Consider the following 21,340-nt stretch of genomic DNA (forward strand, 5'->3'; position numbering starts at 1 on the left):
CCTGCTTTGGTGCACGGAGTTGGGAATCTGAGACGTTGGTGTAGCATCCAGCTACTTTGGTCAAACCTTCCAATTTAACCTTTTTACACCCAACTGAGCAATTCCTAGGAGTTGAAGGAAGGTATTGACACAGGAGGATTTGAGGGCACGTGCTGCTTCCGCCAGTGAAGAGCCTGAGCAGGTGTCCGTGTGCGGTCACCTCGAGGGTCGAATGTCAGGCTGAAGTAGATTGTTTCCTAGGTGGCTCTAAGCTGCAAAACTACCTTAGCGTCTGTGAGCCCTGTGGCCCGAGCAGAGCTGGTAAGAGACGGGAGGGCTGTCTGCTGGAGGGGAGCACTTGGCGTCACTGGAAGTAATACCCTCTGTCTCAGAGCTGTGGCAAGGGGAGACAGCTTCCAGGGGGTGGAGGAGGGTGGCCCTTGCGGGGAGCCTGACCATTTATTCATTTCCTGGAGGTGGGGCAAATTATAATTCGGAAGGTACTTACAAAGTGAAACCGAGTGTCCTTAGGACTTCAAATAAATTTAGTTTTAAATCCTAGAAATCATATCCCTCTCTCTCTACACCCCTCAGAGACCTAGCCTTTCCGCCAGATAATCAGCGGCCCCCGGGGCAGCAGAGGACAGTAGCCCGGACCTGACTAATGGTCGCAAGGTCCGGACCTCAGGCGGGATCAGGGATCAAGAGATCATCTTACCTAAGTTGTGTTTCAGCTCCTGAGCCCTAAGGGGGAGCGACACCCGGGCTACTTTCCCGTGAGACCGGAAAAGGGACCGGTCAGAGCTGTCCTCAGACCTGAAGAAATGACTCATTCCCCTCACCTCACCACCAACCAATCAGCTCCTAGCACGACCCTGAACCCCTAACCCACGGTGTCTTTTGATTTTGCCCCACAGATTCTGTAACCCACTCACCATCGAGGAGTCGGGTCTTTTGAGAACAAACTCCCTGACTTCGTGTTGGCCAATCCAACATTAAACTACTTTTTCCTTCTATACTGTAAACTGCACGTGCGTTTCTTGGGGACAGTGCATGTAAGTAGGCGGACTTGAGGAAAAAGCACTGGGGTTCCCGTAACAAAAGTGGTTAATCACGAGAGTCTTTTTTTAAGCTAACATTTATCGAGGCTGTTCCGTGTGAAAATACATGTGTACGTAAGGAAAATGAGAGTCGGGTGCAGCAGCAGGTCTGAGGCAGGTGCTGGACGCTGTGGCTGAGCCCCGGCACCTGAGTCCACAGCCCTTGCCCAGTGACATCTCTGCTGCCTCTTGTCACCAGGCCAGGAGAGCCCAGCAAGCATGCCGTGCAGGGTGATCATTCGGCACTGTGACCTGTCTGGTCCTCAGCAGAGACACGCTGCCCCCATCCATACCCCTCACTTTCCCAGATGGCGCTCTGTCCTGGGCACCCGTGGCCACCAGTCCACGTCACCTGTGCACTTTCTGTCCTCAGAAGGAAGGCCTGTGGACTTTGTGGGTGAGGGAGTCAGGCTTCTCTCTGAGGTGAGGTTTGCACAATGCTGAGTCCATGCCCTCACGTGTTGGTAGGACAGTCTGACTCTTAGGGGACCCTTTGCTTTTATTTTGTATTCTAAGTTCAGGGGGACATTCTGCCTCCTTATATGGTATGGTTGGAAAGGACAGTCCTTACATTCTCCTTCAAATTCTGAATCCACTCATCTGTGAACTGTCACAAGGTATATTCTGCAGGATTTTTGCCTGAGTCGTAGAATAAGATGAAAACCACATTAAGACGTAGGGGGTCTCAGCTTCCTATTTGTCGCTTTAGGTCGCGTGAGGTAGGCGTGCAGACCATTTGGTCAGACGGCACACCTGCGCTTCACGTCCCTTTCTGAGCATTTCTCCAAGGAAAGGAGCCAGGGCGAATCATCGCCCTGTTGGAATCAAGTGATGGGGGAGGGCTTGTCTGTTTTTAAGGACTGTGTTTTGGAATGCCTCATTCCTGCACTTCTGCATTCCACGGGGGGCAGACGGAGCCCCGCAGAACCTGTCAGTCAGGATATTGATTGAAAAAAAGAATGTTTTCTCTTGGATTTGAGCCAAGACATGGGGTCCAGCCATACCCACTGCATTCACACGTCACCTTCTGGGGAGCTGGTCCCCTCCCTACCGAGCGTTCCTGCCCGCCCCCCACCCCCAAAGTCTGTGCATTCATTTGTGCATTTAGAATCTTGGAGTCTCAGCAGGGAGAGACCTCAGAAACATCTAGTCTGATAAACTCCATTTCCAGACAAGGAAACTGTGTCCTGGAAAGATAGAAGGGGCACTGGCAGGCAGCGAGCCCTGGCTGAGCTGAGTGTCCCTCTGTGACGTGGCCCTCATCCTCACACGCTAGGGGGTTGTTATTTGCATGTTTTAGATAAACAAACAAAAAGACAAGAGTTGGATGACTTGCCTGAGGTTGAAAGACAGTCATTTTTGGCTTAGGACTCAAAAGAGTTTCCTCAAGTGCATGCATGCATGCATTCATTCATTCATTCATTAAGCTCCTTTTCAGGGACAGGGGACAAGCTACAAAGAAACCTGGGAAACCCTTCTCCTTGAGGACATAGGCAGACAGACAGACAGGTCTCCCCTGTGCCCTCTCATTACTGAGGTTTCCTGGAGTTACAACCACATCTGTCTTCTTCTTGTCACAGTTAGATCTTGGCCGGTGGGTGTGGGAAATGGATGAAGGGAAGACGCAGGTACACCTTGCAGACCTCGGCAGGAGGAGCAGCTCAGCGTCAGGTGGCCCCCACCCTACTAGGCCTCTCCTCATTCCCCGCCTTGCCCCCTGGCCATCACACAACGAATGGGTCCTGCGCTCTCGCGGCTGCTACCTGCCCTTCACTTTGAGGACAGCTCTTGCACAGAAGTGTACTTGTTGTGTTGCTCCTGTCCCCATAACGGTGGGGTCCCACTTGCTCATGATCTGGACACGTCACGGACCATGAGGGCCTGAAACCCCTTCTCTCAGTAACGGAGGTTTGTTGCTGTTTGTGTCTCCTGTACAAACTAGGTAATAAGTCATCTTCCTTTGGAACTCTATGAGTGATCCAAATGGTTAGATGGTATTTCTGTTCAGATATCAGCCTTTGAAGCGTGGATAATGGAATATGGTTTGAGTTATGTTTTTTCCCTGATTTATTGGCTTTTCTGCTAATATCAGATGTGTATTTGGCTTACTTAAACCCGAAAGGAGCATGGGTCTATCTGAACATTTCAAACTGACATTTCACTGGACACCTTCAGGTGTCGAAATGAAACAGAATTAACCTTTCTGCCCCGTTCACACATTATAATTACTACCACATTCCAATATTTATGTATACTGCTGGGTTACCGTCTCTATAAGGTCTTAATCAAATGGTTGAAAAAATACAATCTGCCTCAGGTCTGTCAACTGGCCAGTATTTTCCTGTTACGCATAGTAATGACATGTACCATTATTAAATTGAACCTGACCTCTTTAAAGGCAGGCCCAATCAAATGTCACAGCCAGTATTCCAAAATGGCCTTGTGAAAACGCATTCTCCCAATGACAGCAATCTTGGGAGAAGCCATTTCCCAAGAAAAGCCAACTCCGGATCCCGTGACACCTGTCTGGGTTTGAGTTTCCTCGATCAGATTACGTCCTGGGTTTCGGGGGACTGCAGATGACAAACCAGAAGGAAGGCCTTTTCTGAGTTGGAAGAAAAACAATAAAATATGCAAGATGTTTATATTTCAGCAGCTCAAGTACACACACACCACCACCACCACCACCACCATCACCACCACCATCGTCACTGAAAATATATACTTTTTAACGAGTGCCTGTAATCCTGTGTGTTTTCTGTGCATGAGGCTTCGGCATAAAAATCAGATTGCATCTGGAACAGTTCAGCAGCAGATAGGAGAAAAAGTCCCAGAAATCCCTCTGCTTCCTTGAAGCCTGTCCCTCTGAGTGACCGTGACCTCTTTCCCTGCCCTGCCTCCCACCTGACTTAGGGGTCATCTCCCCCTGGCCCTCACCTACCTGCCCCAGGGATGCATTCACCTCCTGATGGTTACACCTTGGGAATGCAGGTGTGTCTGCAGGAAAAGGAGCGAGCAGATGCTGTCCAAAGGGGTGGCCTCCACAGTCCTGAAAAGTGGACATTTGCATCGTCCACTCAGGCTTACAGCGACCTCAGGTCCTCCTTGGCTTCTTCAGGCCTCACTGAACCGTCCGCTCACAAGAACCCGAGGCTGATTGTTCTCTGAGTTGGATATTGAGGAAAATGGCTCCATTTGTAGACCTCGGCAGAGGGGAACCAAGGACTGTTTCATAAACTACTTCCCAATGGATCTGCGAGGTGCCTCCCATCTACCCCTTGTTCTCCATCTCTCTCTGAAGTTCTGGCCGCTTCATGCTGCTGCCCGCCGGCTCCTGGGAAACTGTCCTGTAAGGCGGAGCCTCCCTCCTGCCCGCCCACCTGTCTGGTTATTTTGTTCTGCTGATGCTCTTGCTAATATTAACCTATTTCCCGGTTCCCCAGTCAGAACTGATCTCACTTAGATAACAAATGCAATCCTACACTGTGCGACACCCTCCTCTCTCCCTGTCCCCACCGCCCCTCCCCCAGTGTGCCCTCTGCTGGAGTCCCAAGACTCCTTTAAGTGTTGTTATACCCCTCTTCCCACACTCAACGGGGAAAACATTCAAGGCACGTAATTATTTTCAATATTTTGCCTAGCGGGTGATTATAACATTTGCTTGACCTTTACTTGTTGAATACACGGAGGACTGCATCACGCATGCTTGAACGTATGAATCCTGCTCCAAACTCTTAAAAATGTGGGGCGATTGCCATTTCATCACTTGTTGATGTAACAGCTCTCACACCATAGGACTCTTATGATAATGAAATGAAATAACATCTTCACAAAATGCTTCATACACGATTTAAATGCTGCATAACGTACCGTGGGCTGTATGTGTCATCTACCTCCCTGTCTCGTAACTTTGGACACGTGGATTGTAAACACTGGTGCGGTAGACATCAGCATTGCATTTTATATCAAACTCGCCCAACGTGTCCCCTGAAAAACATGTCACAATTAGATCTGATGCTGCTAATAAGAAGGGAAAATGGGACGTTTCTAACCTTTCCAGAGAAGATACTTGTTCACAAGTTGGCCTTTGTCATCTGAGAGTGTTAGTGCTTCCTGGGCTCTCCCCGTGCCTGCTGTGGGCTTTCCACACAGAGAGGAAATACTGATGCACCAAATCATGGGAAGTCATGTACTGTTAATGACACCAATGGTCAGGCCCTGGAGACGGACGCCCCACAACAGCCCTGGGAGGTGAGTGTGGTTGTCGCTTTTACAGATGAGCAAATGGAAGGTCAGAGATGCTCCATAACTCGCCCAGGCCCTGCAGCTGGTGAGTGGAAGGTCATCTTGGAAAGAGTGGCTCACGTACTCTGTAGGGACAAACACATCAGAAGAAAAGAAAACAAAGCCATTGCATGGATCCAAGCGCCTGTCTGAAGAGGGGAGCTGGGAAGAAAAAAATAAGGGTCTATTCATACTTTCATTTATGAGGCTTGGAAAGATCAAGGATGCAAACTTCTCCTAGTTTTTTATTTTTTCAGGGATGCACTTGTTCTCCTAGTCAACCACTCAATTAGTTATTAATTTGATTGACAGATACTAATGGAGCCTCCAGCAGGGGCCAGGCTGGGGATATAATGGTCAGTGAGGCAGGCTGTCCTGGGTGATTCATGGAGAGGCAGTGACTGAATCATCTCACACACACATGTGCACACACACACACTTTAATTACAACTGTGGTAACTGTTCTAAAAGACAGAATCTCTCCTGAGGAGCCAGGGAAGAGTTCCCTAGGAAAGGAATACCTACTGAATCCCAAGGGAAGAGGGGGCTTAGCTTGGCAGGAAGAAAGAGTCCACACCAGCAGCAGTAGGAGTATGCGCCAGGCCTGGAGACGGAGGAGCAGGGTCAGCCGACTACGGCCCGTGGGCCAAATCCGGCCCACCACCTGTTTTGTCAATAAAGTTTTATTGGAGCACAGTCAAACCCATAAGCTTATATATTTGTCTTTGGCTATTTTTGTGCTAAAATAACAGAGTTGACTAGTTATGACAGAGCCCCTATGGGCCCCTGAACCTAAAATATTTAGTTATCTGGCGCCTTATAGAAAAGGCTTGACAATCCCAGCTCTGGAGCTGGGACTGGTGGGTGAAGGGCTCCTACTAGGGCAATAGAGGGTGGGGGAGCCCACAGGCCTTACAGGTGCTGGCAGCCACACAAGGGAGTTTGGCCCTTTTCTGAGACGTAAGAGGGAGGCATTGAAGGTTTTGAGAGAGGATTAGATTTGTGTTTTTAAAGGATTACACTCTTCACTTCACAGTCCTTAATGCTCAGCTCTAGACTTGCTTTTCTTGATTTATAGCAGTTACTTAAGTCTTATTTGCTAAGTGGATGAAAAAAAATAATTGTAAAGGGTTTAAGTGGTAATCAGATTTAATAGGAATATAGTAATATCATAAGGCCCTTGATTGTTTTATATGTTTACTTCAAGCTATTTATTTTTAGAAAGTATGCGTCCTATTAATAAACCAGCCTCAAATCTTTTTTATGAACACTTTCCACAATGCATTCCTTTTCTTCATAGTGACTTTGTATTTCAGTATTTTACCTCAAAGCAAATTAGCGCCTTAGAGGGAGGGGAGTAGTGATGACCCTTATGATCACAGTCACATTTGGATTTCAATGTGCTGGGTTTCTTTTGACGAGAAGCCCAGGTCCCCAGCTATACTGGCATGAGTCAGAAAGGTTAGGAGAAAGTTTGAGCTGATGTGGCCCCTGCTTTGTGGGAGCCCCTGTGAGGTGACATTCAAGGGTCAGAACAAAAAAGTTAGTTACTTTCTTAAGTCAAGTTGTTCTGGCCAGAAAGTTCATGAACACTCTAGTCTGACCATCTGGTCAACCTGAGAATTAACTGCTCCTGCTGGAGTGAACCCTGAGGCTCAAGAAGCTGCTCCCTCACTGAGCCTGCACTCACACTGACACTCATTCTTAACTGCTTGTGTTGTACTGGTCAGTGTGATGGTTAACTTTATGTGTTACCTTGACTGAGCCCAGACATTTGGTCAAATGTTATTCTGGGTGTGTCTATGAGGGATGAGATTGGCATTTGAATAGGAGACTGAGTGAAGCAGATGATTGTCCCCCTCCCCCATGTGGGTTGGCCTCAGCCAATCAACTGAAGACCCAAATAGAGCAAAAGGCTGAGTGACAGGGCGCTCCCCCTGCCTGACCGCCTTGAGTGGGAACACCAGTCTTTTCCTGACTTCCAACTCCAACTGAAAAGTCAGCTCCTCTTGGCTCGCGAGCCTGCTGGCTTTTAGACTGGACCTACCCCACTCGCCTGCTTGGGTCTCCAGCTTGTCAACTATAAATCTTGGGACTTGTCAGCCTCCATGACCCCAGGAGCCAATTTCTTATAATAAACCTCTTTATATATGTGTATTTCTGTTTCTCTGGAGAATCCTGACTAATAAGTAAGTGTTTTCATCAATTGCCACCTTCCTCAGCTTACTCTCTCTGCGTTATTATTTTCTTAATATTTTCCTTTACACTGACTTACTTATTTTTGGAATACAGTGTGTTAAAAAGGGAACTTGAAATCGAAAAGCATTATCACTTGCCGCGAATGAAAGCCAAAGAATGTGATGGCCTTCGGGCCGTTGCTGTGGCCTGCCCGGGCTCAGCCTCGGAGGCCTGCTCTTGTTCTCTGCAAAACGGGGAGATAAGCAAGCATGGGGCGTTAAAGACAGACTAGCAACAAGGAGAGATGCAAAGTTCTCACCGTGTGATTTACGATTTGATGCCTTAGGCCTGTCCCACACTTGCAGTAATAGTGGCTGACCCCTGTCCTGTGGGCTGACCCATAGCCTCGGCTTCCCTCAAGGGTGGGGGTCAAGAGAAGGTCAGGCAGTGATCCTTAAACTTTCTTTAATAAAATCACCAGGGGAGTTTGTTAGAAATGTAGTTTCTGAGACTCCCGTCCTCTGAGGTCCTAGCCTGGGGAGGTGCTGGTGGTTGACACAGGTCACTGGTGTCGGGGTCGTTTTTGTGCATGTGGCCGGTGGCTGCACTCTGAGAAGCATGGTTGAGGGCCTGATCCATGGAGAGCCCGGGTGGAACCTAAATGAAGGGCCCCCAAGCACATAATAATGAATAGCTCTCAACCATCCTGAGACAGCGTCCTGGCTTCGGTCTTCCTGGTGTGGTTTGGAAAAGTAACCTGTACATTAAATGTGCATGGAATTCAATCTACTTTATAGGAGGGATTTTGGCTGGAGGCAGTTTATTGCCAAATTCCTGGAATGAGAAATTGTCAGATATTTGCTTAGAGCAAATAAGAGTTAAGTAAAATAGAAAACACATTTTACACTGTTTGGAGGTAAGAGGGGTATATGCCATCTGAATCCTGGGGTACCAAGGAAATTCAGGCAATGAGAACGCAGCTGTTTCCTGCTCATCGGAGGTCTGACCAGGGGTTCATTTTCATCCCCTGTGGTGGGCGTAGTGTTCGCCCCGAGAAGATATGTGTGTGTCCAAATTCCTGGAACCATGGATATTGCCTTTTGTGGTAACACATTTAAGTCAAGAATCTTAAGAGCCGGCAGTTGTCCTGGATAATCCAGACAGGCCCTAAACCCGATGACAAATACTATTATGAGAGTGAAGCAGAGGGATGCTACAAGGACAGGAGCGGAGGAGGCCGTGTGAAGATGCAGGCAGGCCCCTGAGTGGCGCTGCCTCTGCCAGCGAACACCTGGAGCCTCCAGGAGCCAGAAGCGGCCAGAAGGAAACTCTGCTGGACAACGCGGAGCGAGCCCGGCCCTGCCGACACCTTGGACTCCTGGCCTCCTGATCGGGAGGGAATAGACTTCTGTTGTTTTAAGCCATCGAAGTTTTGGTAATTTATTACAGCAGCCTCAGAAAACTAATACACAACGCAGAGCAGGATCCAGGAACGAAACTCAGGGGGCTGTTAGGATGGCTTCCTACAAACAAAGCAAAGCTCTGGGCTTCCCACATGCAGATTAAGATGGAATGACGGAGTTACTCATGGGACAGGGACACACACACGCACGCACGCGCATGCATGCACACACGACTGTGCTACAAAGAGGTGGCTGTTCCACCCTCTCACCTGGGAAGGTTTGGCTGAGCTGGTAACCTACCCTTCGTGGACGCCCAGCCACACACCACTCCCCTCTACCTGTGGGCCCCATGCTTACCTGACTCTGAGCGGCATCTGGGGCAGAGAAGGGCACGCTGGCACACTCAGGGAAGGTCCAGAGCAGCCTGCCCAACAGAAATACAGCGTGAGCTACATACAAAACCATAGTTTCTAGAATCTATATTTTAAAAGTTTTCAGGGTGAAATTAATTCTAATAGTATATTTTATTGGACTCAGTATATCCAAAATATTGTCATTTCAACATGTGTTTTATATAAAAATTACCAGTGAAATATTTTACATTCTTTTTTTCTTGTGTTTGGTGTGTATTTTACACTCCTAGTGCATCTCAGTTTGCACTAGCTGCGTTTCAAGTGCTCAACACGTGACTAGTGGACAGTGCAAGGTTAGGGCTCAGCAGCTGCCAAGGACGCGGGCATGGAAGGGCTGTGCTGATCATCTGGCAGCCCTCAGCTCCGAGTTTTGGTCAGTGCGGTCCCTGGCACTGATCCCTTGCAAGCGTTTCCAAGGAACCTAGTCTGTGTGTGCATTTGTGTGGGGTTGTATTTGGGGCCATGTGAAAGCAAAGGAAGGAAGGGTCATCTGAAGGAGAGAGTAAAGCAGACACAAAAGTTAAAATGACGGCTGTGGTCCAGAGATCGAAAAATCTTTCTACCAAGTCTGAGTGAAATCCTGGGGGCTACCGGCTCCTGTCTGGGTTGAAGTCGCGAGTTTGTGGATCATGAAATCTTCTAGAACAAAATTCTCTCAAGTGGCATCCGTTCGTGAAAGCATTGAGGACCCCAGACTTGAAGTGTCTTTAGAGAGAGGATGGGAGGAGAAATTGGTTCACCTCACTTTGAATGGAAAGTTAATTGCTTTTTGAAAAGTGGTTTTCGGCTGGATGAGGACCACACGGAGGAGAAAAAGCATTGCCCTCGAATGGGAGTTTAGCCAACAGTGACAATAGCCGTCTGCTTTTCTGAGTCTGATGGACACGGAGGGCGACCCGAGGCGGGAACATTGTTTATGCTGACAGCTTACCAGCAGGCGTGAGGAAGAAGGGGTTGCGATGACAGTGGGAAGCCATAAACACTTAATCTGTCACAGAAACTTGGAAGGAATCAGGCGCCAGACCAAACCCTTAATTGTTGGGTACTTCGCTGTCTCGGGCTGCCTGCTTCTGCATTCATTCATTCGATGCCAGCACGGCAAAGCATTTAGGCCAGGACCGCCCACTGGATGGTGTGGTGGCATCAGTCCCCTGAGATGTGGGAAATATGATGGATATTCACCTGTCCACAGTGCTTGTCTCATTTATTCAAATTAGCTGGTGCCCAGAGCTGGAAAGAAATGGATCTGGACTCAGACAAAGATAAATTGCAGTAAAAATGGAAATTACAACCCAGAAAACTAATATCATCAGGCCACTGAGATTTTATTAGCTAATCATGGCCATGATATTGGACGTCCGCAAACGTTGCTTTGATTGAATTTTCACCTTGCATCCGTAAGGACTTGTCAGGATGCGTGTTTAGTGGTGCGAGGAGGGGGTGACATAGATTGTAATGAGCTCTTTCAAGCCTTTTCTCTAACGTTTTTGTTTTGTTGTTCAAGTACCATAGATTTCTTGCAGTTGACAATTCTTACAGTCGTAATGTTAGACCCAAGTGGCAAGCCACCACCCAAGACCAGGTCAAGCGTTATTCAAATCTCTCAAGGACGGCTCCCTGTCTCGTCCCAGGGATGCCATGTGGGAGCTTTGAGGGTATCAGGCAGTGAGTAGCCAGCTACAGACGGAGGCAGCGTGATCGTTAACTTCGGGTGCTGTAGCAACTGCCGCCAGCATCCTGACCATGAGAACATTCTGCATTGCTTGTGGTTGGCTTTTTCCCTTGGCTACGTCTTTAGCACTGTGACAGGGCATCCGCCACAAGCTCTGACTCTTTCCATCCTCACTACCCCTCAAATCTCAAGCTGATGCTAACTCATGCCCCCCAGTGTCAGCATCCTGGCTTCCTAAGCCTGAGCTCTGTAACTCACCTCCTCTGGTCCCCTTTCTGACTTCTGCCTGCGGGTGTCCTTATCTGACAGCCTCCAGCACACGGAGAGTCTTTCATTTCCTGCCCGGGGCTTCCCCAGGGGGCAGAGACCCCAGGAACCTACTTGTCAGTGCAGAAGTGTGGGCAGCCAGTGCCCCAGGGGGCGACTCTGGGGGGTGGGGGCGCAGTGAGCCAGTGGGTAAATGAACCCTTGGAGGGACAATTCTATACTGTCCTCAGAGGGTCCCAAGCAGGATCCAGGGCCCAGTTTCCTTCCTGACTGAGCGTCTTTAATAACGTATCCTTCCATTTTTCACGTTTCCCCTGGGGCTTTACTCCAGTTCTCTGACAATCCGCTGATCACCAGTACTTTGCTGCAGGTCTTTGCTAAGTCCCAGGTCTCACCAGGGCATGAAAACCCACAGCAGCTCCTAACTATTGCCTAGTCCCAAGGTGCCAGGTACTGTGTGCAGTGCTTTGTGTGAATGTTTCTTTCATTCTCACTGGCGTTTTACACAGAAGACAATGTTTTTACGCCCATTTTACAGATGAGGATATCGAATCACAGAGACACGTAAGAACTTGTCTGACCCAGTTGCACAGCTCGGACTGAGAAAAACTGGGATTTTAATTCACACTGTCAGGATTGGGTCCCACTACACAAAACCCGGCCTCCACAGTTCATTAATTTTTTCACGATAACTGTCTTTGCCTTGTACTCCTTGAAACCAGGACTGCACTACGCTGAAACGCCGATGGGTCTCTGAGACTCTGATTCAACCTGTGCTTGGAGAGAATGAACGTGACAACGAGGAGACAGTGTCCGACCTGAATTAGTATGAAGGCAGGGCTGGTGCACTCGGCCCTGAGCCGCATCCTGTTTTAGGATAATAGGAATGGATTGAAACCCAGAGAGCCCAGACTCCCAGCAGACATGTGCTTTCTCCTTAGGCGGCATATGAAAGGTCCTCCTGCATGCTCTGGTGTAATTTGATAACGCTGATAAAAATCGTTTATCATCGTATGCGCTGCACTGACTGTCTTATCAGAAAACATGACTGGAGGCGCTGAGTTGGGCTGATCCTGACATGTTCGTCAGGGCTTCCAGAACCCAAGCACGAGCTTCTCTTGCAAGTTGGGATGTGACTCCATGAGCGTTTAACGCCTCCCTCCCTTTACATACACACAGGATCAAAGAAATACGAAAAAAGGAGCAATCCCGTATCTTCCCTGGAAAATGGAAAAGCGGCCATCAACAGGCTGGAATCACGAGGGATGTCTGCAGGTTGGGGAAATCATCCCCGTCTACAAGCTAGGGGAGCAGGATTCCCACAGGGGCCCCAGAACTGCTGCATTTATTTTCCAGTCTGTTTTTATCGCTCGGTGTTTCTCAAAGTTTAGCCTGCAGCCCATCGCAGGACAATCATGTGCTTGTAACCGAGATAATCCGGGGGAGCTGCATTGGATACCAGTGTCCTTGGGAGTACCCGGGACTCTGCATTTCCCTTAAGCTCCAGGGCTCTATGTACGCACAGGGCAGCCTCGGTAACCGGGTTCACAGACCTTATTCACCGGGGTGTGAAATGCGGGTCCTGGACGCACAGCTGTTTGGAGAATTCAGACACCAGAGGCCAACCCTTTTGAGCTTCGCCATTTCCTTCTCTTCACAGCCAACAGAGCGCCGTGATCACTTAAAATGTTTTGGGGCTTCTCCTCTGTGATCTCATTCCTCTCCCAGCTGGGGGGCTTCGGTCACCAGAAATCGGCAGGGCCTGCATAGCGGGGACACATTCTGGCTGGGATTTACCACCGCCGGCCTCTGTGGATTTTCAAACTCTGGACTCAGCTCCAGGCAGATGGGGACCGCATGCGCCAGGTCCACGTCTGTGTCTGGTGTTTCTCAGCAGCCAAGTGGAGCGCATACAAATATCTCTGGGAGGTAAATGTTTAATTAAAATGATCCCAGTGACTGGCATTGACAAGCCAAAGTTCATGTGTTTCCGAGAGGAGTTATGCATTTCATCAGGCCCTTTCTGTGCCTCAGTTCCCAACAAACCTTAAAATTGGGCTTAAAGTAGGAGGCGAATATCTCACTTGACCCAAAAGGGTCATGTGAGTGGGTCAGGTCAGGGTCAAGGCCACAAGGGCCCACAGGCAAAGAACAGCCATGAGAAGGAGGCTGGCCAGCAGGAGTCTGGACCCAGAGGTCAGGCGTGCAGGCAGGACAGGGGTGAGTGGGGTCAAGGTCAGATCCCTGGCCAGAACCAGGGTCATGGGGGGTGAAGAAAGGAGCTGGGTGAGGTGGCAAGACTGCCAGTGACCCGAGCTAGTTGGACTCTTGGACTTGGAGAAAGAAAACCAACTCAGACTGGCTGAACTGAACAATACAGATTTATTATTGGGATATATGTTGTAGAAAATATTTAAACACGTATATGATACATCCGTGTTTGGTTCTCTAAACAGAATACTATACTTAAATGTATAAGATGTCTGTATAAAGCAGACCGCATATGCACCTTGCATTTTCAAGTGTAAATAATGAACTTTTATCAACTAACTGGTGGTGGTGGTTGTAGACAGGTCTCTTTGAGTTGGGTGGTTTGACTTTTAGCTCACACTTACGTTTTCAGACACACATGAGTGTGCTCGGGACATGCGTGGAGAGTCATCCGATGCCTGTCAGGTCAGGTCTGGTCCAGGAACAGCACAAAGCACCCCATCCCCAGCCTGGTGGCGCCTCTGCCATGACTTGTGATGATATATGGCTGTGCCATGGCTTGTTATGTCACATTCGTTGATAACTCTGTAAAATTAATTTGATGCCATCTGATGCAGCAGCAGGTTAGACATTTAAGAAATAAAAAGTCGTCCATGCCCCACGGAGCACATCTGTTTAATGGCATAATTCAAATTAATTCCCAGCGATGCTGTGGAACCTCCTGGAACTGCTGTGCATTTCTGCCCATCGTCCTCCCGGCTGCGGGGAGCCAGGCTCTGCAGAGCCGTCCCGCTTGGCAAGGCTTGAGCCCATTCACCTGAGACACATGCTTTAAGTTTTCTTTTATTTTAAAAGCATGTCAGGGCTACAGAATTGTAAAAATTATACACAGAGTTCCCGCAGACCCTTCATCCAACCCCCCAAGTGTTATGCCATCACACTACAAAGATTCACCGCGGAATTCACTACTCAGACACCCTTATTAAGTGATAACAGACCTTATTCAAATTGACAGCTTGTCCCCTGATGTCCTTTTTCTGGCCAGGATTTCCTTGTCATGTTCCTTAGTCATCTCCAATCTGGGACATTTCTTTCTGTCTTTCTGTGCCTTTTAGGACTTGAACACTGTTTTCAGGAGCACCGGCCTGCTTCTGTTCAGCTTTGTCCCTCCACTTGGGTTTTTCTGTGTCCCCTCACGATTAGATGGAGGTTATGCGTTTTTGGCAAGAACACCACAGAAGTGCTATTGTGACTCATATTGAGGCATAGGACGTTACTGGTGTGGTTAAGGTCCTTCTCGTGGCCAAGGTGGTATCTGCCAGGTTTCTCCACTGTCAAGTTATTATTTTTTTCCGTTGTATTTCATAGGCATCTTGTGGGGAGATAGTTCAAGACCATTCAAGTATCAGGCTTCTCATTCTTCTCTTTGCCCGTTAATATTAGCATCCAGCAACGACTCTCGTGTGCAGCAATTATTGCTGGCACTTTGCGAAGCGGCAGTTTTCTCTTTCCATCTTCTATTCCTTCTACACTTGTTCATTGAAACTGTCAGGAAGAGCGCGTCTTCCTTTTCCCACAGAATTATTTTTTTATATCAGTGTGCACTGATAGACATTTGTTTTATTCTGTGGGTTATAATTTATTTGCATCATTACTTATTTGGTTGCTCAGACTGTTCCAGATTTGGCTATTGGAAGAAACTTCAAGAGGGCTGCCCTGGTTGTCTGTGTGTGCGTGCGTGTGTGCGTGTGTATGTGAGCGTGTGCGTGTATGTTTGACTAACCTCTGTCATTTTTTCAGCACTCACATGAAGCATATTTTAAAATCTTCAAATCTGTGAATGGTGCTACCATAGATCGAAGATAAATTAAGATGAGACAACATGGCATTTTTGTTGGAGTTTAAACTCCCACAAAAGTCAGATACCAATTCTCTAAATTTAAAATCATGCTAGTTTCTTATTAAGGAAATGCTTTCTCATAGCTGAGAGGATCTCTGTGGGAGCCCCACTTGGCGTGAAATGGCTTCCAGACCCGAGGGCGGCTTTCACATTATTTATGTTCCCAGAACCTGGTCGTGCATCTTTGACCTGGTGGCTGCTCAGTACACGTGTACTGAGGGAGAATGAATGACTGAGGTGTTGGAAGGGCGATGAGAGAGAGGCAGCCGAGTGTGGTGCCTAAGAGCGTGGCCCCTGGGGCAGCTTCTCTGTGCAGCGTGCACACAAACCACCCAGGGTCTTATCCAAGGGCCTGTGCTGCTTCAGCGGGTCTGCATGGGGCCTGAGATTCTCCATTCCCAACAGACTCCCGTGAGACATGGATTCTGCTGGTTGAGGAGCAGACCTTGAGTGTCAAAGTGCCCGGGTTCGATCTGACCACATCTACCACCCGCTCAGTAGGCAATCATTTGACTCCTTTCGACCTTAGCTTCATCATTTATAAAAGGGGAGTAACCATAACAGCGCCCCCCTCAGGAGACTGTTACAAGAACTAAAAGAGATTGTGCACACGTTAGGTACGCGTCGCCGGCACCTGTGTGCTATGCCATTACCAACACAGTCGTGTGCCACAGACAGGAGGACGAGGCACTGTTCTCAGCGAGGCAGGGACGTGCGTGGGTGCAGCCCCTCCATCTGATTCAGTGTGACATGATTAGAAGCAGGGTTTCCCTCGCGTCTTGGCACAGGTCTTCACAGCTGACATTCCATGCGACGTGTGCCCATGTACTGGGGAGAGAGAAACACTGAGTGTCCTGAATGCTGGACCCGAGACCATGTGGGAACAGAGGACATGACCTGAATTAGTGTTGCCACCACTAGACGGGCCAAGGACTACGCTCGGGAGTGTCTGCAGGTGGTGCCCCCAAACCTCACACATGTAGTAGATAGTGGGGAGTGGTCCAACATGGCCCCCACGTAGGTGTTGAATCAATATTTAGGTTCCAGGGGTTCAGTGATGAACCCTGACTTCATGGAGTTGGTGTTTTCGGATGGGTCAGACATTCATTAGCTAGAGACGTAGCTGTGATGAGAAAATAGAACAGGGGGATGTGATAAAGAAATTGGGGGGTGACCACAGCTCAGGGAAGGTGTCTTTTTGGATGTGACATTTGAACTTGAGCGTCATGACGAGAGGTAGCTAGCCATGCAGAGGCCAGTGAGCCGGAGCTTGCCATAAAAGTTCAAAGTTCAGAGGCCCCAGAGTTGGCACCAGCTTGGTGTGCTAAGACCTGCTTTGTGCATTTACCTGGTGTCTGTCATCAGTCCATCTGTCCGTCTGATATATTGTCACCTGTCCTGGGAAGGCAATGTGGCACCGTGAGATGAGCACAGGCCTGTGGGCCACACGGAGGGGCTTCACTTCCTACCTCTGTCACCAAGCTTTTGAGTGACAAGTTACTTACCTTCTCAGAGCCTCAATCTTCTCATCTCTGAAATGGAAATAGCATCACCTTTCCTGCAGAATTGTGAGGAATACGATGACATACATAATTGAGCACAATGCCTGGGACACAATCACACTGAGAAAATGCAGTATCTTCATCCCATCATAGGCATGCAGGCTCATTCCGTATGCGTGTGTGTATATCAGATATGCACGTGTGTCTGAGGCCTTATGCACACATATACCCCTCATCCCACCACCTGATAAATTCTTGAACTACAGATTCAACTAGGATTTATGAAGGAACAAGGCAAAGGAAACAAACATTCATTAAAATCTGATCATTCTTATTTTCTGCTTAATGCCATTTTGCTGAGCCATCTGGGAACAATTTATTGAAAACCATAATTGTGCATTAAATATTGCGATTTGTTCCAGACTCCATCTATGGAATAAACGACATGGAGATAGATTGTGTAGTCAGCACGCCGGGCAGCCCTGCAGCTTTTGTTACCGAGACACGTTCCATCATCTCCATGGCCCCCTCCCGTCTTTCACGATCCCATCAGAAAAATAAATGCTGGTTTCCATAAACATTGTGCAGGAGAAAACAGCACCAGTGAAAGCATCACTGTGTTCGGTGCCAATGAAGGCAGTTCAGGGAGAGGTCAGCTGAGAAAGGTGTTTTCTCTTTACCCAGGTTGAGGGAGGTCCCTGGGACCCCCAAGAATGCTTCAGCTCCACCCTGAGGAAGGAGAAGCATTGTCCAAATGGCAGAGCATTTAGCCCCGGAATCCCCACCTGCCCTTAGGAGAGGCCTTACACAGAAGGCTGGGCTTCTGGAGAACTGGGGACTGTCTCCGGTTGCTCTGTGGCCAGTGGCATCAGTGGAGGTGGAGGTGGGACGGTAGCGGGGCCAGGCTGTTGGGGTCTGGAGTTTTGGGCAGGATGGACCAGATTGCTTTCGGCCATGTGTCTGGGGTGCAGCCGAACAGGACAGTTTCTTAGCCCTGAACTAGGCTTTAAGTAAGAACAAAAGGAAGTTGTCAGTGCTGAGAAGCTGGTTAAAAACGGGGAGACAGAAACACAAAAGGAAACTAACAAAGGCTTTGAATTATATTATGGTTTAATGCAACTTGAAAGAAAGTCTTAATGTCCCCCTTTTCCATAAGTGATGCCAGGGTCTTGAGGATTTCAGGACATTGCTCTAATCTCCCCACTGGTATGTCTCAGTGGGGCTCGAAACTCAGCCACCTGGTTCCATGCTGGGGCGTCCCGGACACTCACTGCTAAGCGGCCTCTGGGTGCAGAGTGGTCTTGCGCACCCCCTCCCCTCTCTGCTGGCATCCCACCAGCCTTTTCCCGCTCTGGCTCCCTGTATCACTGTTCCCTCTGTAAAGGTCTCCCCAAGAGCAGGCTGGTTTCCTTCCCCTAGAGCTCAGCTCAAAGCCCTGAACACACGTGGGACAAGCCAGTGACTGCCATGTGGCCCCCGAACAGCCCTCTGCAACGCCCACCAGTCCTCCCATGGACCCGTCCTGCATCACCTGGTCTAGTCAAGCACCTTAGTATTGTGTAGCTTGTCCACCCGGAATGACGCTGTGTTTCCTTTCTTCTTGGTTTTCTTTCCTGTCCTCGCCCATCTCACCTTTCCCACTCGCCCCGTCTCTCATGGGATCTACTTTCAATGTGGCATCAGCAAGTGGGGACGTCTGGAGGAAAGGGCTGCGGGGAAGAGGCATGGGAATTGGCACTTTTCTGGGTTCCTGTCCAATGCCTGACACTGTCCTGTTGTGACCTTTGGCCCGTAAGCAAGAGGTGAGGACAAGTAAACGCGCAGAGGTCGTTTGGGAAAGAGGAGGCGGAGGTGGTCATGAGCTGTACTCACAGGGAGCTGGACCATAGCAAGAACAGGCAGCATCTTTACTTCAAAAAGTCAGGTGTGGGGGGGACCCTCAATTTTGTTAAATATGCATATTTACCAAAGGTACACACACACACACACACACACACACACACACACACACACACACCTGGGCACAGAACTCACTCTAGAAAGTAATAAAGGTAATAAAGTAATAAACTACAAAGTTAAGTTATTGTATTTGATGGTAGTTTTCCTTTTCTTTCCTTTTTTTTTTTTTGCTTTATTTTATATTAATTTGTTTTTTTTGTAATAATCAAAGGAGAGCAAATACCATGGGTAAAGCAAGCTATTAGGAACAGGGTTCCGTATTGAAAACCATCCTAAATGTGCTTAGACAGTTTTCTGAGGGCTTAGTGTGGTGAGACTGGACTCTGGTTTCGAACCCCTTGAGTTCCAACCCTGTCTCCCCACCTATGCGTCATGATCTTTAATTTCCTAGTGCCTCAGTTTCCCTAACTGAGAAGCAGAATTAATAACAGCACCTCCCTGACAATACTGCTATAACAGTCAAGAAGTTCGTTTGTGTACTTAGGCATGAAAATACTTACTAACATATTTATAACTCATTAGCTTTTAAGCATTAAATTTTCAACCACTAACACGGTACATTTACATAATCAGTTCGAACACTGGTGGAGAAGAATGGGGGTAAAGGGTGCACGTAGTCACAATGCTGTATTTTTTCCTTACAAAAAGAGTAGAGGCTGAAGTCAATATGAGAAGGAGGTGCTCACTCCAGTGACATAGAACGTGTAACGTCCTCAGAAGCGGCGGCTGGCTTGTGAAGCTGGCAAGGGAAACTCTCTGCTCCCCTCTGGGGCAGGGAAGGCTGCCTGGGTTCTCGGGGTCGACTGAGGCCAAAGCTCAGCTGGTCGGCCTGGCTCACACCCCCAGGTCCCGGTCCCAGGAAGTCACAGGACCGGCATCCGCCCCGCTCCAACACATTGGTGCTTTCTCTATCCCACCTTCAGCCCTGCTGACTCGGGAGGAGACTCTGCAGGACAGAACAAGTCCGAGGGCCATCTGCAGGAAGCTGTCCTGCACCTGAGCTTCCATGCTGCCACGCTGCTGCCCAAGCCACTGTGACACGCACCCAGGGTCGATGGCTGCGCAAATAAAAATAGAATGTGCCTAGTTCAATCTGGATTTTGGATACACAGCCAATTCTTCTTAGAATAGGTATGTCCCATGCAGTGTGTGAGATATAGTTACACTGACACAGATGATCGCCTGCTACTCTGAGATTCAGTCTTAACTGGGCCTCCGACGTTTGACCCGGCCGCTCTGTGTACCACAGATTGGTGTGCCCACACGAGGTGTACTGGCACAGCAGAGCAGCCCGTGTGCGTAGGGGGGCAGGGGAAAATGTCCACTCCAGGGAAAGGCGGAGGACTAATTTAGGACCAGAATCAGCAAGTTATACCCCGTGGGCCAAATCTGGCTATGCTCTTGGTTTTATAAATAAAGTTTTATTGGAACTCAGCCCTGTGTATTTGTGTACAATTGTCTATGGCTGCTTTCAAACTGCAATGATGGGGCTGAGTAGTTGTGACAGATGCCAAAAATACCTACTATGTGCCCTGAACAGAGAAAGAGCGCTGACCCTTGATTTAGGGTATCGATGAAGGATGGAATGACAGCTACCCTTCCAGACGCTGTCAGGGCTGCTTTATCCCACCCACTTCTGAAACTGATCCCCTTCAAAGAGGAGGGACCGAGGTTCAAGGAGTTCGGTGTTCTTGTCCAGGCTCCTTAGGACTCAAGACGTAGGGTAATTGTGAAGCTCTCAGGGAAGCAGCTTCCAGAACATCTAGCCAGGGGTCGGCAGTCGGTGCCAGCAGGACCAGCCCTTGCTCTGCCTCTCCACACGGCGCGGCCTCACATCCCTGGGCATCCCAGAGGCTCTGTGCCCTGCAGCTTCCTCTCCAAATGACTGATGACCTCAAATGGCAGCCCACCCCAGAGAGCACGGATACTCGGGCCCAGTGTGACGTTCTGTTCTGTACCTCGCGGGGTCTTTCTCCCGTGCGCTGAGCCTGAGAGAGAAGGACAGTCTCATCTAGGCGTCCAGGACTCCCAGGCCCAGGGCCACAGGCAGGGCCGCTGATGCTAGCAAGTGGGGTGGGTGCATCATCAGGCCAACTGGCTCACTGTCCAGGACAGTTACGCAGCCTGAGAGTGAGCAGGACGGTCTTCAGAGTCCAGATGCCAAGTCCGTTCCTCCTCACTGCGCTGAGGGCAAATACTGAAGACCCATCTGCCAGCGAGAGTACTGTGGGGGAGGAAGCATAAGTGCAAGGCAGCGTCTTTGCAACGTAGCATTGGGATCCAGCCTAACCTCAGGAGAAACGGCAGCCGGTTACTGAGGACAGACCATCACTAAAGGCCCTTGTCCAGGAAAGGCTTCTCAAGGTCACTTTGTCGGAGCCAGATTTCTGGGACAAAGGGCACGAGTGTTTGGGACCAAGACATGTCACCTAGGGATAGAATCGTGTCTGGTTAGTGACCACCCAGCAAGGA

General features: G+C 49.0%; 1 long non-coding RNA gene across 2 annotated transcripts; it reads right to left on the reverse strand.

Moving 5' to 3' along the window:
* Nucleotides 1-1,081: 1,081 nt before the first annotated feature.
* On the reverse strand, nucleotides 1,082-13,179 carry LOC109452150 (uncharacterized). Of its 2 annotated transcripts, XR_012490397.2 has the most exons (5): nucleotides 12,850-13,179; nucleotides 9,302-9,368; nucleotides 4,950-5,449; nucleotides 4,021-4,243; nucleotides 1,082-3,684 (listed from the first exon to the last, which is right to left on the reverse strand). It is a non-coding gene; the product is annotated as an uncharacterized LOC109452150 (long non-coding RNA). The 2 variants fall into 2 exon arrangements; XR_016019623.1 differs by having other exon boundaries at nucleotides 4,021-5,449.
* Nucleotides 13,180-21,340: the final 8,161 nt, after the last annotated feature.

Source organism: Rhinolophus sinicus, chromosome 17, assembly GCF_057876585.1.
Source record: "Rhinolophus sinicus isolate RSI-liver-muscle chromosome 17, RSI-T2T, whole genome shotgun sequence".
NCBI lineage: Eukaryota > Metazoa > Chordata > Mammalia > Chiroptera > Rhinolophidae > Rhinolophus > Rhinolophus sinicus.